The 14,718-nt window shown below is 41.3% G+C and overlaps 1 non-coding gene across 1 annotated transcript; it reads left to right on the plus strand.

The window, feature by feature from the left end:
• Positions 1-477: 477 nt before the first annotated feature.
• LOC116535665 lies at positions 478-618 on the plus strand. Its single transcript, XR_004262309.1, has one exon. It is a non-coding gene; the product is annotated as a U4 spliceosomal RNA (small nuclear RNA).
• The last annotated feature ends 14,100 nt before the right edge of the window (positions 619-14,718 follow it).

A 14,718-nucleotide genomic window follows, 5' to 3' on the forward strand; every position in this document is an offset into this window, starting at 1 on the left:
GCCAGCATTTTAAAAGCGCTGCCTTTTCTACTCCCCTGCCAAGGCTTTGCAGGGGGTGTGCACAGAGGTTTGGAGTGTCAGAACACATTTCTAAAATAATGTGTTTCCAGAAAAGTGTCAGCTGATGAGGAGCTGGAGGAAAAAAGTTTATATATATATATATATAATGTATATGTATACAAATTTATATTTTCTTCTCCAGGTAACAGCACAAATTCAGCAAACCTAAGAGAGGAAATAATAAAGTAGTAACAGACTCTGATGAGCTTATCTTTCAACTTACAGAGTGTCTTAGTCCATTTATTCTGGCAAAACTGAATATCATAGACTAGGTTATTTGTAATGAATAGAAATTTATCTTAACTCCATCGTTCTGGAGTCTGGGAAGTCCAAGATCAAGGGGCCGCATCTGGTGAAGGACTTCCCATGGCAGAAGGTATCCCACGGGCAAGAGGGAGAGGAAAGAGGGACACCTTTAGCTTTGCGCAGTGGCAGTATCGTAGCCAATGAGGTTTCTCCGAGGCATGATTATTGCTAATTGAAAACTTTTCCCAATACCCTGCCCTGACGACTTGAAATATAGTCAGCATTGGCAATTTTTGACAGTCTCTACGGAGACTGAATTTTAAAAATAAATAAATAAATAAATAAATAAAAATAAAATAAAACAAGAAAGAGGGACACCTTTGATAAGGACCCCATTCCCAAGGCAACTAACACACCCCTGAGATAATGGCATTGATCCATTCATGAGAGCAGAGCTTCACGACCTACTGACCTCTTAAATGTCCCACGTCTCAATACTGCTGCATTGGGGATTCTTTCTAATACGTGAACTTTGGGGGACCCAATCAAACCATAGCACAGAGGACGTATTAAGTAGAAGCCACAGAACTCCTTTTATAAACACCAATCTGGGAATAAGCACATGGGGCTCAGACACACCCAAGCCAGCCCTGGTTTCCTTTGGCATCAGCTGTGTGGAGCAGCAGGCGTGAATGAGTTGCTTTTTGCAGTTAAGTCTAGGCTGCAAACCTGCAGGCCCAGCCAGCTTCCAGAGGGACTAGGAGATGGGTGGAAGGGGATCTGAGATTGGAGCATGCCTCTCTGGTGACTGGAACAGCAAGCCAGGGGCAAGCTTCCAGTGAGAGAGGGAGGCAGACAGGCGCAGTTCACAAGGCTTAGGTTTACATGACAGATCAATGCAAATTGGAATCTAATTTTCTCTCGCACTCGAGGGTCTCAGTTTCGTAGCCATAAAGTGCGGATGGCCATATCAAGTTGAACTACATGAAATGCCATTTTCGTAGGTCAAAAACTGTCAATCAAAGACACTGACGATAGCAAGTGTTGGTGAGTAGGTACAGAAACTAGAACTCTCAGCCATTGCTGGTAAGGGTGCAAAATGGTGTAGCTACTTTGGAAAACAGTTTGGCAGATTCTCTCAAAGTGAAACGTCAACTTGTCATATGACCCAACAATTCTGCTCCAAGCAATTCATCCAAGAAAAGGGAAAGCATATGTACACACAAAGACTTGTACACAAATGTGTACAGCAACGGTATTCGGAATTGCCAAAAAGTGGAACGCATCCAAATGTCCATAGACTGGTGAATGGATAAACGAAACGTGATACATCCATGTAATGGAATACTACTCAGCAGCGAAAAGGAACGCGGTATTTGATACATGCACCAGCATGAATGAACCTCAAAAACATGCTACGTGAAAGAAGCTAGACACAAAGACCATGTATATATTGTAGGATTCCATTTATGTGAAATCTCCAGAAAAGGCAAATCTGTAGAATCAGAAAGCATATCAGTGGTTGCCTGCAGCTGGGGGTGGGAAGAGAGGACCGACTGCAAACAGGCAAAAGAGATCGTTTGGGAGTGATAAGAATGTGCTAAAACTGGATGATGGCGATGGTTGCCCAAGTTTCTAAATGTACTAAAACTCATTGGATTGCACACTTAAAATGGATGAATTTATGATATGTAAATTATACCACAATAAAGCTGTTTTAAAAAGTCAAATACAGGCAATTTTTACGATTCAACCAAATAATGTGCTTCTGGGGGATTTGACGTTTCAATCTACTTGAATACAATTAAATTTCTGTTTGTGACCACAATAGTAGGTAGGCAGGTTAGATGGCTAAAAATGGCTCTAATTCTCTGCCCCTTCCTTTATCCACACCCTTGGCAATGTGACTTTGCAGGTCCCACAATCAAGAAATGGGGAATCAGGGCTCAGCACATGACTTGCTTTGACCAATAGAATGCAGCAGAGGAGGCAGGGCGCAATGGCTCGTGCCTGTAATCCCAGCACTTTGGGAGGCCGAGGTGGGCGGATCACCTGAGGTCAGCAGGTCAAGACCAGCCTGGCCAACATGGTGAAACCCCGTCTCTACAAAAAACACAGGTGCCTGTAATCCCAGCTACTTCGGAGGCCCAGGTGGGAGAATTGCTTGAACATGGGAGGTGGAGGTTGCAGTGAGCCGGGATCCTGCCATTGTGCTCCAGCCTGGGCAACAGAGCGAGACTCTGTCTCACAAGAAAGAAAGAAAAAAAAAAAAAAAAAAAAGAATGCAGCAGAGGTGATGATGTGCCAGTTCTGAGCCTAAGCCTCAAAAGACCTTGAATGTTTGCTCTTTTTTTCTTGGAATCTTGCCACAACTAAGAACAACTCCAAGTTTGCCACAACTAAGAACAATGCAAGCCAGTTCACTGAAGTGTGAAAACCACCTGATCCAGTTTATAAACAGCCTGCTGCAGTATATGTGGATTTGGTCACTCTAGAACAACCAGCCCTCAGCTGACTTGCCAGCTGACCACAGGTGCAAGAGCAGGTCCTAAGTCGTCTGACCTTGGCTCAAATCAGCAGAACCATCTAATTGACACATAGATTCATGAGAAATAATAAATGCTTGGTTTTTTTTTCAGCTCCTAAGCTTTGTGGGATAGTTTGTTATGCAGCAATAGATTGCTAATACCATTGTGGGTTTTTTTTTTTTACCACTTTTGAAGGGTTTGTTTGGAATGGCCTAGCTTAAAATTTAGGTGGTATAAGTGAAACCTTCTCTGAGAGCATCGTAAGTCGCTGCAATCAGGAAGGACATTGTATGTTCTCAGATGATGCAGTGGAGCAAATTGACAATGGCCTCAAATGTGAACCCCCAATTACAGGCCATAAATGGAGTTGCAGACCATAATTTGTGATCTGGTTGCATCTCACACAGGTAACTCTTAGAAGCACCTCCACGGTGAGTTACAGTAAAAATTTATTTATTTAATCGTAGCTAATGGTTCTTCCAAGAAATACCAGGGAGCCCAGCTGGGATATTAAGTAAATGAATGGCATATAGGAGGTACTCTGTGGCTTTATACAATTTTGAGAGAATGGAGAACAACAGATTCTAGAAGCACCAGATGCATTTAAAAGCCTTCATGATGGAGGTTAGAGGCTCAGAGTCCAAACTTCTTTGACTTCACGAGTTAATAAAGAGATTGGTTCTTCTATGGTGTCTATGGCTGTGTTCAGGATACTTAGTATTACCTAAGAAACGTATTCATATGGGTTTGTTTCTAAGAAATCCCCACTCTTGATTTTTCACCACTTTGGGGTATGAAGAGAAGATCCTTGTCTGAAAACCAATTGCTTACAGGAGGTACACAATGCTTTGGCTTGTCTGGTCCTAGATTGAGCTGTCCGATATGGCGGAGCCAGATACGGGCATTGTCATTCTGGGTGGCTGTTCTGTTCCTTTCCTATAATGGACAGAAAGCTTGTGCCCTTCCCAAGTTATACCTTGAAGCCCCAACCCCCAATGTGATGGTATTAGGAGAGTAATCAGGTCATGAGGGTGAAGCCCTCATGATGAGATTAATGCCCGTACAGTAAGAGGCACAAAGTGTGTGCGCCCTCTCTCTCTCTCTCTCTCTCTCTCTCTCTCTCTCTGTCTCTCACTCTCCTCCACCCCTCTTCTCTCTTCTGTCTGAGGACATGGCAAGAAGATAACCATCTGTGACCCAAGGAAATGAGCCTCATCAGGAACCAAATTGGCTGACACCTTGATCTTTGACTTTCCAGCCTCCAAAACTGTAAGAAATAAATTTGCATTGTTGAAACCACCCAATCTAATATTTCGTTATAGCAGCCCCCATGGAATAAGACACTCTCCTTGCCCCATAGTAGGGGAACAAAGAGAAATGATGAGGTTTGGGCTTTTTAAAGCCCTTGGATACAGGTCTTTATTCTCTGGCTGTGAGCGGAGAATCCCCCATACTTTTCCGGTGTGCAAGCTGACAAAAGACAAACCCCGGGGATTATCAGAAGGGAGCAACAAAGATGCTATCAACTCCTGTCTTTAACAGATGGAATTTTTTCACATCTCTGGTCAAAATCACTGTATAGCATCCTTTGAATTTTAGATATGGGGGTGGATCATTGAATTACTACCTTCAGAACTGTGAGAAAAAGAGACTGTAGGGAAAGGAATTTTATATGGACCAATCCAGGCTCAGAGAAGTGAACAAGGCTTTGTGTGATTCCCGAAAAGGGCGATGATGAACCTCAGAAGACTTGGTTTTGGATGCTTCTCTTCTGAAAACTGGCTGTGTGGCTTTGGGTGAGTCACTGTCCCTCTCTGGGCTTGAGTTTCTTCATCTGTAATGTGAGGGTCATAAACCTGTCTTTCTCCTAGGCTTGATTTTTTTGAAAAAGTAAATGAGCTTAAGGTTGGGAAAGCCCTTTTGTACAGTCTTGAAGGGTGAGCTGTGAGGGATGGTGGTCACTATAGCTTGAGATCTTCTGCCCAAGAAAAGCCCAATCTTTGTTCAAGCCTTCCGAAAACTGTCCTGTCCTTCATCATCCGCTACGGCTACCTTCTCTAATTACCTAAAGGATCACTCTCCCTTTTGGAGCCCCTGAAGCTTGCAGCCTCGTGCTGGACTCTGTCTACAACAATCTTTACCTACTGGATGTCTATTATAGGCAAGACCCTGGAGAGATGAAATGAACAGGAGGATGCCACTCTTACCCTCAGGGAACTCAAAGCCTAACCGAGAAGGCAAGACAGGTACCGGTGAAGAGTTACTAGCTCTCATTTCTGCATCCTCAGCGCTTTTCTTACTTTTTTCTTTGTTTTTTTTTTTTTTTTTTTTGCTTTTTTGAGACCGAGTTTCGCTCTTGTTACCCAGGCTGGAGTGCAATGACGTGATCTCTGCTCACTGCAACCCCCACCTCCCGGGTTCGAGCAATTCTCCAGCCTCAGCCACCCAAGTAGCTGGTATTACAGGCATGCACCACCACGCCTGGCTAATTTTGTATTTTTAGTAGAGACGGGGTTTCTCCATGTTGGCCAGGCTGGTCTTGAACTCCTGACCTCAGGTGATCCACCCGCCTCAGCCTCCCAAAGTGCTGGGATTACAGGCATGACCCACCAGCCCCTCATGTTTTTCACATTGAATTATTGTTTTGTAGCCTTCTCCTCTACAGCAGTGGTTCTCAAACTTTGCTGTGCATTGCAGTCACCCAGAGGGACTATTATTTACAGATTACAGGGTCCCACACCCAGAGTTTCTGAATTAGTAGGTAGAGTCTAAGAATCCGTGTCACAAAGTAGTTCCCTTATAAACACATGCCGTTGGTCTGAAGACCACACTTTGAAAACCACTGTCTGTATTCAGGGTTTTTGAAGACAGGTGCCATGTCTTAAGCGTCTCAGGGGTCCTCTTTGTCTAACAGTTGTTTTAAACTGTTACTCTTGTTACAAGAACCTCCTCCAATATCTTCCCATCCTGGAAGCCCAAAGTGACTCCCTACACAGAGGGAGTAGAACTCTCTTGTGGCTTCTTATACTGACACGCACAGCTGTGTATTTTAATGCATATATGAAGCTGTCTTGCATCTGTGCAGATATTTGCTTTGCCAGATTGTGAGCTCCTTGAAGGTGGGGATTAGGTCTGCTTGTTTTTTCCCCACAATAAGAATGCTGGAGATATACAGAAGTCTAGATAATGGTTTAGATGGATGACTAGATGGGTGGGTGGATGAATGAATAAATGAGTAGATGTCTGGATGGATAGATTGGTGAGTGGATGGATGAGTAGATGGATGGATGGATGGATGGATGCATGGATGGATGGATGCATGGATGCATGGATGGATGGATGGATGGATGGATGCATGGATGGATGGATGGATGGATGGATGGATGGATGGATGGATGCATGCATGCATGGATGGATGCATGGATGGATGGATGGATGGATGGATGGATGGATGGATGGATGCATGGATGCATGGATGCATGGAGGCATGGATGGATGGATGGATGGATGGATGCATGGCTGGATGGATGGTTGGATGGATGAATGGATGGATGCATGGATGGATGGATGGTTGGATGGATGGATGGATGGATGGATGGATGCATGGATGCATGAATGGATGGATGGTTGCATGGATGGATGCATGGATGGATGGATGGATGGATGATGAATGGATGGATGAGTAAATGGATGGATGGATGGAGGGATGGGTGAGCAGATGGAGAAATGGCTATAGTACAAAGCAATAGATGGTAAAAAGTATATGTTAATCAAGAGAACTTGAACACTTAGACTTTAATTGTTGCCTGTTTGGGGGAAGGTGGATAATGAAAGGCAAAACATCCTCTCTTGAGGGATGAATCTCTGCATTCCTACTCTGCGCCCCTTCCTTTTGGGCCTTAGCTTCCGCCCTGGGAAAAGAGGGGAGCTGGATGAGATAACCACTAAAAGTTTTTAAAATTTTGAGGTGAAATTATTCTTTTTCATAAAATGAGAGATAACAGCAAAAGGCCTCCAAGTAGTGAGACTGTGAATGTGTGAATGTGAAATTAGCACGTAAACCACTTGGTACAGTTCCTGGAAGACAGTGAACATTCAACACACGTCAGGTATTTTCTTCTTCACTGTCATTATCATCATTCCATAATGAATCTAGGTCTTTACCAATATGAATCCCTTCAGTAACTTCACCTTCTTGGTTTTGAGAAACAGTTGGTATCTTAATAAAGTATATTTCAGAGTAAAGAACGCTACCTATGGATAAGGAGGGTCATTCCTTAATGATAAAGGGGTCAATTCATTAGCAGTAACAATGATACATATGTATACACTTATTACAAAGCTTCAAAATATGTGAACACCAAACTGACAGAACTAGATGCAAAATTAAGCAAATCCACAATTATAGTCAGAGATCTCAGTATCCCATCTCAATAATTAATAGAACAGTAGACATAAAATTAATAAGGGTTTAGAGACCTGAAAAACATGGGCAACCAACGAGACCTAATTGACATTTATGGAACACTCTACCTAACAAGAGCAGAATACATATTCTTAAAGTGCTCATACTGTGAGGTCTTTACAACATATCAAAATTTGCTGCAATGCAACTGAAACAGTACTGAAAGGAAAACTCATAGCATTAAATTCTTATGTTAGAAAAATGCAAACATCTCAAATCAATGACCTCAATCTCTACCTTAAGAAATCAAAAAAAGGGAAGAATGTCAAATTAAACCCAAAAGTAAGCAAAATTTAAGGAAAATAATAAAGATCAGAACATAAATCAATAAAATAGAAAAAGTAATAGAATCAGTGAAAGCAAAGCTAGTTCTTTGTAAAAAATTAATAAAAATGAAACCTTTGGCCATAAGATACAGATTACTAATATCAGGAAGGAAAGAGGTAACATCACTCCTGATGTTATACATATTAAAAGGCTAATTAGGGAATGTTATTTGCAACATTATGCCAATAAATTCGACAACATAATTAAAACAGGCAAATTCTTTGGAAAATAGCAACTACAAGGCAAGAAACAGGTTGCCCGAATAGACCTATGTCCATTTAAAAACTTGAATTTGTAGGTAACGACATTCAGAAAGAGAGAATTTCAGATCCATATGAGTTCACTGGTAAATTCTACAAAGCATTTAAAGAGAAATAGTACAATTAAACACACATATTTTCAAAATATAGGAGAAGAGGGAACTTCCAATTTGTTCTATGAAGCTAGCGTTACCCTGATACCAAAATCAGACAAACGCATTACAAGAAAACTTTAGATCAATATTCCTCATAAACGTAGACACATAAACATTTAACAGAGTTTTCAAATGCAACAATACATAAAACAGATAATGCATGACTAAGTACAAAAATGCAGAGTTGGTTTACCACTTGAAAATCAATAAATGGAATTTATCATATTAAGAGATTTTCTTTAAAAGGGGAAACAAAATAATCTCATAAGTACAGAAAAAGTATTCATTAGATGTTGAAAAAATGGAATATTTATTCCTGATTTTTAAAAATGTCATTAATTCAGGTGTAGAAAGGAACTTCCTCACTGGGTACAGTGGCTCATGCTTATAATCTCAGCAGAAGATTGCTTGAGTTCAGGAGTTTGAGATCAGCCTGAGCAGCATAATAAGACCCTGTCTCCACACACACACACAGTAAAAAAATTAAAAATTAGCAAGGCATGGTGGTGCATGCCAGTGATCCCAGCTACTAAGGATGCTGAAAGAAGAGGAACGCTGAGCCTAGGAAGTTAAGGTTGCAATGAGCCATAATTGCTCCAGGGCACTCCAGCCTGGGGAACAAAACGAGACTCTGTTTCAAACAGCAGCAGCAGCAACACCACCACCAACAAAAGAACGGAATGTCCTCAGCTGGATAAAGGGTATCTATTAAAAAAACAAAACAAAACAAAAAAACCTACAGCTAACATCATCCTTAATGGCAACAGACTGAATGCTTTCTCCTTTAGATAAGGAATAAAGCAAGATTGTCCAGTCCTATCATGTCCATCTAACATTGTCCAGGGCAATGAAGCAAAAACATATAAATTGAAAAAGAAGAAGTAAAAATAGCGTTATTTGCAGAAGGCATAATCATCTCTGTAGAAAATCCCGAGGAAGCCACAAAGACGCCACTGGAAGTAATAAGTGAGTTTTGCAAGATCGGGACACAAAAATGAACCACATTTCTATAAGCTGGTAACAAACCTTTGGAAGTTGAAGTAAAATAATCCACCACAATAGCCTGAAGAATGTGAAATACTTAGTGATAAACTTGGAGGGGTTATTCAAGATCTATACTCTGAGAACTGTAAAATGTTGCTGGGAGAAATGAAAGAAGACATAAACGGAGAGATAAATTGCATTTATGGGTCAGAACACTTAATAATAAGATGCCAATGCTTCCAAACATTGATCCACAGATTGAATGCAATCCCAATAAAAACCTCAGCAAGTTTTTTGCATAAATTTACAAGCAGATTATATAATTCACTTGGAAAAACAAAGAACCTAGAAGAGCAAAGAAAAATTTTGAAAACAACAAAGAGGAACTACACTGCTTGATTTTAAGATGTATTCTAAGGCTACAGTAATTAACGCAGTCTCAGTGTGGTATTGCCATAAAGATACACAGATCCGTAGAATAGAATAGAGTTGAGAAATAAACCCATACATATATGATTAATTGATTTTCAACAAAATTGCCAAGGCAATTTAATGAGGGAAAGGAAAATCTTTTCATTAGGTGATGCTGAAACAATCTGATGGTCATATGCTGAAGAAAACCCCACCACATACGAAAAATTACTCTAAATAAATTATAAACCTAAAGTAAGAGTTAAAATGAGAGAAAACATAAGAGAAAATCATTGCGGTCTTGGGCTTGGCACAGGTCTTTAAAATATGAAACAAGAACAAGCTCTAAAAGAAAATATCAATTTGTTGGAGAAAATCAAAATTTAAACAGTTTGCTCTTTAAGAAACACTTATGAAAATGAAAAAGCAAACTACAAACTTGGAGAAAATGTTTATAAAACACATATCCAATGAAGGTTTCTGCTTCAAGAATGTATACAGAACTCACACAATGCAAAAATTTAAAAATATGAAAAATAAACAAAATGATTGTACATACTCATTAGCAGAGAAAATATGTGGATGGCAAGCAAACACATGAAAAGACGTTTAACATCATTCGTCATTAAGAAAACTGAAATGAAAACTGCGGTGAGATACCACCACCACAAGCCCACTAGAATGGCTTAAGTATTGGCAAGGATGTTAAGTCATTGAGACTCATACACTACTAGTGTACTACTCTACAAAATAGAACAATGACATTTTGGATACCTATTAGGTAAGTCCTTAAGTAGTTACACATCCACCTGCCATATATATGACAATTTTACTCCTAGGCATTTACCTAAGAGAAGTGAAGACATATGCCCTTACAAAGACTTGGACAAAAGTTCTTGTAGCAACTTTATTTGTAGTAACCAAAAGGTGGAAGATGAATTGTGATACAGGCATGCAATGACTACCACTGGAGTCTTGAGTTCTAATCCATCAAGCGGGTGATGGCACCTGGTTTCTTTACAGCCTTGGACTGTGGGGAAATCTGTCTGATATCAGAGAATTTAAAATGAAGCACTTCCGAAGGTCAGTGTTGAGGTCTTTTCAGACCCACTGTTGTAATCCTCACACCCAGAGTCCATATTTCCATCTTGATTGAGGGATTCAGTCTCATTTCCGTAGATGGGTATAGTTTTAAGGAATATATCATACTCCATAAGAATATAAATAAGTATGGTTCTTACTTATCTTCACACCTTGAGCTTCATACCTTTGCAAAATGTGGGGGGAAAAGAGGGCTCTTTGACCACATTCAGGGATTTTGGCTTAGGAAATATTGTCATTAGGCCTGATTTGGTTTCCTACCCTACCTTCTCTTGGTGTGTCTTTTTATTCATTTCGGATTCCCGGGAGCATGATGCTATCTCTTCACTTTGACTGTATTTTAGGAGAGGTAGCGTATTCCTAAATTTTAAGAAAATGTGGACTCAAAACTTAGTTCTTCTACTTTACTAACTGTGTGACCTTGAGAAGATTACTTAACCTCTCTGAACCTGTTTTCTCATTTGGAAAATGGGAGCAACCAGAGTACTACCCCTTGGAGCTGTTGAAAGCATGCAAAGCTCTTAATATTGGGTCCACCCTAAGCGGACAACAAATATTTGTTACTCTTAGTACACAAACCCAGTTTCAGAAGAAGGTCTGAAGGTCAGATTCATCTTATCACTCAGTGTTATAATGGTCACTCTCAATAGATGACCACCCAGACAGAGGTTGCATTTTAATATGGTCTTGTTACAGAAAATAGATTCTAACTGAGATTTTGGGCATGATTAAATTGGACTGGGGTAGAGGAAGGGCTGAGAGAAGGGCATTACTGTCTAGGACCAAACAGTGTCCCTATCACAATGAGGACTACATGAGAGGCTCATTAAAATCAGCATTTTTTTGCTAAAACAGATTAAAAATACCATGTTTTAATAAATAAAATTTTTTAGAAACTTGCATCTTGGAGCCAGACTCAGTGGTGCACGCCTGTAATCCCAGCTTCTCAGGAGGCTGAGGTAGGAGGATCACTTAAGCCCAGGAGTTCGAGACCAGCCTGGACAATACAGCAAAACCCCGTCTCAAAGAAATAAACAAAACCAGCATCTCTGAGGGCCAGCCTGGGAATCCACATTTTAACAAACCCTTCAGACAATTCTTATTTCCAAGAAAGTGTCAGAATCCCAGTGTAAGGCATATATATCAGAATATAATTTTTTTTTCACTGTCCCTTGCTATGGCAATTCTTATATTTCTCTCTCCTTAATTTCTTTTGTTACTTTTGTGTATGCTGGGCAGGGCAGGGGAATTGACTGAAAAAAAAATCCTTAATTGCCTGAATTATTTTTTATTTTCTTATTTTGTTCTTTTCAGGGTTTGTATAGCTGCATTTTGAAAAGTTGGCAGTAATGTATATGTAGAATTGTATATTCTGCCTTGGTTAACATTATGCCGTATGTATTATCTCATCCTGATACATTTTTTTCTCATACCTTCTCTTCCTCACCTCTTGCTTCTGCATTCAGGTAACTACTCAGTGTGGAAAGTTAGATGCCTGCATGTGTTCATGTTCGTATCATCCTGCTCAGATACGGATAGATCGCATTTTTGAAAATTTGACATATTTTGGTTTCTCTTACTCTATGTATTTTACAAGCATTCTGACATATTTTTCCTGAAAGCTAAATGAATGAATAAACAAAACTAAAAAAGAGATGGTTGGCCTATGCCCGTGCTTAAAGCTTCACATGAGACCTCTATAGTGGAGAAGCTTGCTTTACATTAAAGAGGATCATATTTACTCTTTTAGTCTTACCTGCAATTATTGGGTGAACTCAGGTCTCTTTAGTTCATTACCCCATTAGTGCCTGTCAATAACAGAGAATGTGTCTGAAATGTTCAAGTAGCTGACAGCTCTGGAAGTCTCATCTCTTCTAGTGGAGGGCAGCTCTGGTTTGTGCAGTGGAGAGCTTGGGTCCTGGTCCTGGGGGTCACTGCAACTCGGGTCTCTCCCTGAGCCTTAATTTCCCCATCTGTAAGAGATAGCTATTAGGCTACAGCAGTGTTTATTTCAATGTGCTTTGTGGACCATCTGCTTCAAAATCACTCACACCCGAGTTAAAATGCAGAACCCCAGAGCTCACTCTAGACCCATTGAATCACAATCTGGGGTGGGGCCCAGGAGCCTTCATGCCTAACAAGTCTCACATGTGTTTCTCATGGATTATTACAGGCTAAGCGTCACAGTTTTGGGGTTAAAGATTCTGCGTGGTTGAACTCCAAACTCCTTTTTCTTTTTTATCAGGCAGAAAGCAGTTAACCCAGGCTAGTTAGCCTGGTTCTCATCTCCATGCTCAAGAGCTACCCTAGGCTCCCGGGAGGGAATGTTACTGACACCTGGCTCCTTGCCTAGCTGCTGTGGCCTCCCACAGGTCATGGACAGGAGCCAGAGCAACCACGGCTGGCCTGCCCCATAATAGCTCAGACCTCAGGAGGACACTCCAGCCTTGGCTGGGCATCCAATCTGCAGAGGGGACACAGGGATCTGTTCAGCCTTCTCTTTTAGTCCCTAGGGGGACCTGTCTTGCTTCCCAGAGCCTGAGATTAAGGCTGAAATCCTAGGCGTCCAGCATATATCAGGAATCCAGTGCAAGTTTAATGAATAAATACAGAATAGTGAGTGGTATACTCTGGGGTGGATAAAATAAAGATTGTGGAGTGGGATCTTGTGTGCAAGGCAGATAGTGGTGGCCAATAAATACTTGCTGAGCAAAGGTATGTCACTAAGTGAAATTCAAATACCTGGCACGTAGTAGGTATTATAAATGCAGCTATAGTAAGTCCATTTAATATCTTCCCCTGCTCATCCCCCATATGCTTTCAGCCCTTAGCATTGCAATGTGCTGACCCCTAATGGTTACATTTACATCTCTTTGACTGAAGGCTTTCACTACTGCCTGCAAGCATGGCCGCCCAGGAATCCTGGGGAATTAGCTAATGAGCTCCAGCAGTCCTGGAATCAAAGATTGATTGAAGTTGGTGTATAAATACCCCAGCTCCCACACTCCTCAGAAGGATAACTCTGAAACAAACACACTATACTGTCCGCAGGAGGTCCCCCGGTGGAGTGAAGTCCTAGATGCTCATGGAGGCCATTTGCTTGATAACACGCCCTGTCTTTGGCTCCCTTCCTATTTTCTCTCTTGCTTCTCCACCCCGCTGCTGATATTTCCCAGGATCACCTCCCAAGTCAACCACTTGCACTCAGGTCCTTGCCTTAGGATCAGCTGCTGAGGGATCCCATGCTAGGATGGCTGTTGAATTAATGAAGGACTAAATATTTAATGAACAGAGGTGGAAGGCTAGAATACTACAGGCTTAAAACATAGGAAGCCTTTGTGGGAGGTTGCTGAATAAGTAGGATTCAACAAATGCATAGAGTTCAAGGTAGATCCCTATAAATCTGGTACTTGAATTTCTGGTACCAAAAAAAAAAAAAAATGCCTTTTGAAAAAGTGAATGAATGAATGAATGAATGGTCATTGAAAAGAGTCAAAGGCTAGAAATTTGTTTTGGTACATAGTGTTCAATAAATGCTTTTTGTATGGATAAGGGAGAGAAAGGAGGGACGAAGGGAGGAAAGAAGGAAGGAAGGAAGGAAGGAAGGAAGGAAGGAAGGAAGGAAGGAAGGGAGGGAGGGAGGGAGGGAGGGAGGGAGGGAGGGAGGGAGGGAGGGGGGAGAGAGGGAGAGAGAGAGGGAGGGAGGGAGGGAGAGAGAGAGGGAGGGAGGGAGGAAAGGGAGAAGAAAGGTGTCTCAGAGGCTTAGGGCTCCAAGTATGCAGGCACTGAGCATCCATGAAGAGGCCCATAAAACCCTCCATGGTCTGTTCCTTACTGAGGCCACAGGTTCTCCCTGCACCACTCAATCCCTTTTCATAACACTTCACATCAGCCTCCTTTCAGCTCCAAATCTTTACAAATGCTGTTTCCTTGGTCAGGAATGATCTCCTTTTAAAGTGTGTCTCTTTACACTTAACTAAGTCTCAGCCAAGAATTTGCATCCTCTAGGAAGCCCTCCCGGAGTTCTCCATCATGTCACATGTACATATAACTATAATACCTCCCGTATCACCTGGTGTTTCTCACTTACGTAATTAGTTGCTTAATGGTTGACTCCTCCCAGTAGAATGAAAACTCTTCTGCATTCCCAGGGCTCATCATGGCACCTGGCATGTAGTAAG

The sequence above is a fragment of the Sapajus apella genome, unplaced genomic scaffold (genome assembly GCF_009761245.1).
Source record: "Sapajus apella isolate SASKATOON/1434 unplaced genomic scaffold, GSC_monkey_1.0 scaffold95, whole genome shotgun sequence".
In the NCBI taxonomy this organism is placed as follows: Eukaryota; Metazoa; Chordata; class Mammalia; order Primates; family Cebidae; genus Sapajus; species Sapajus apella.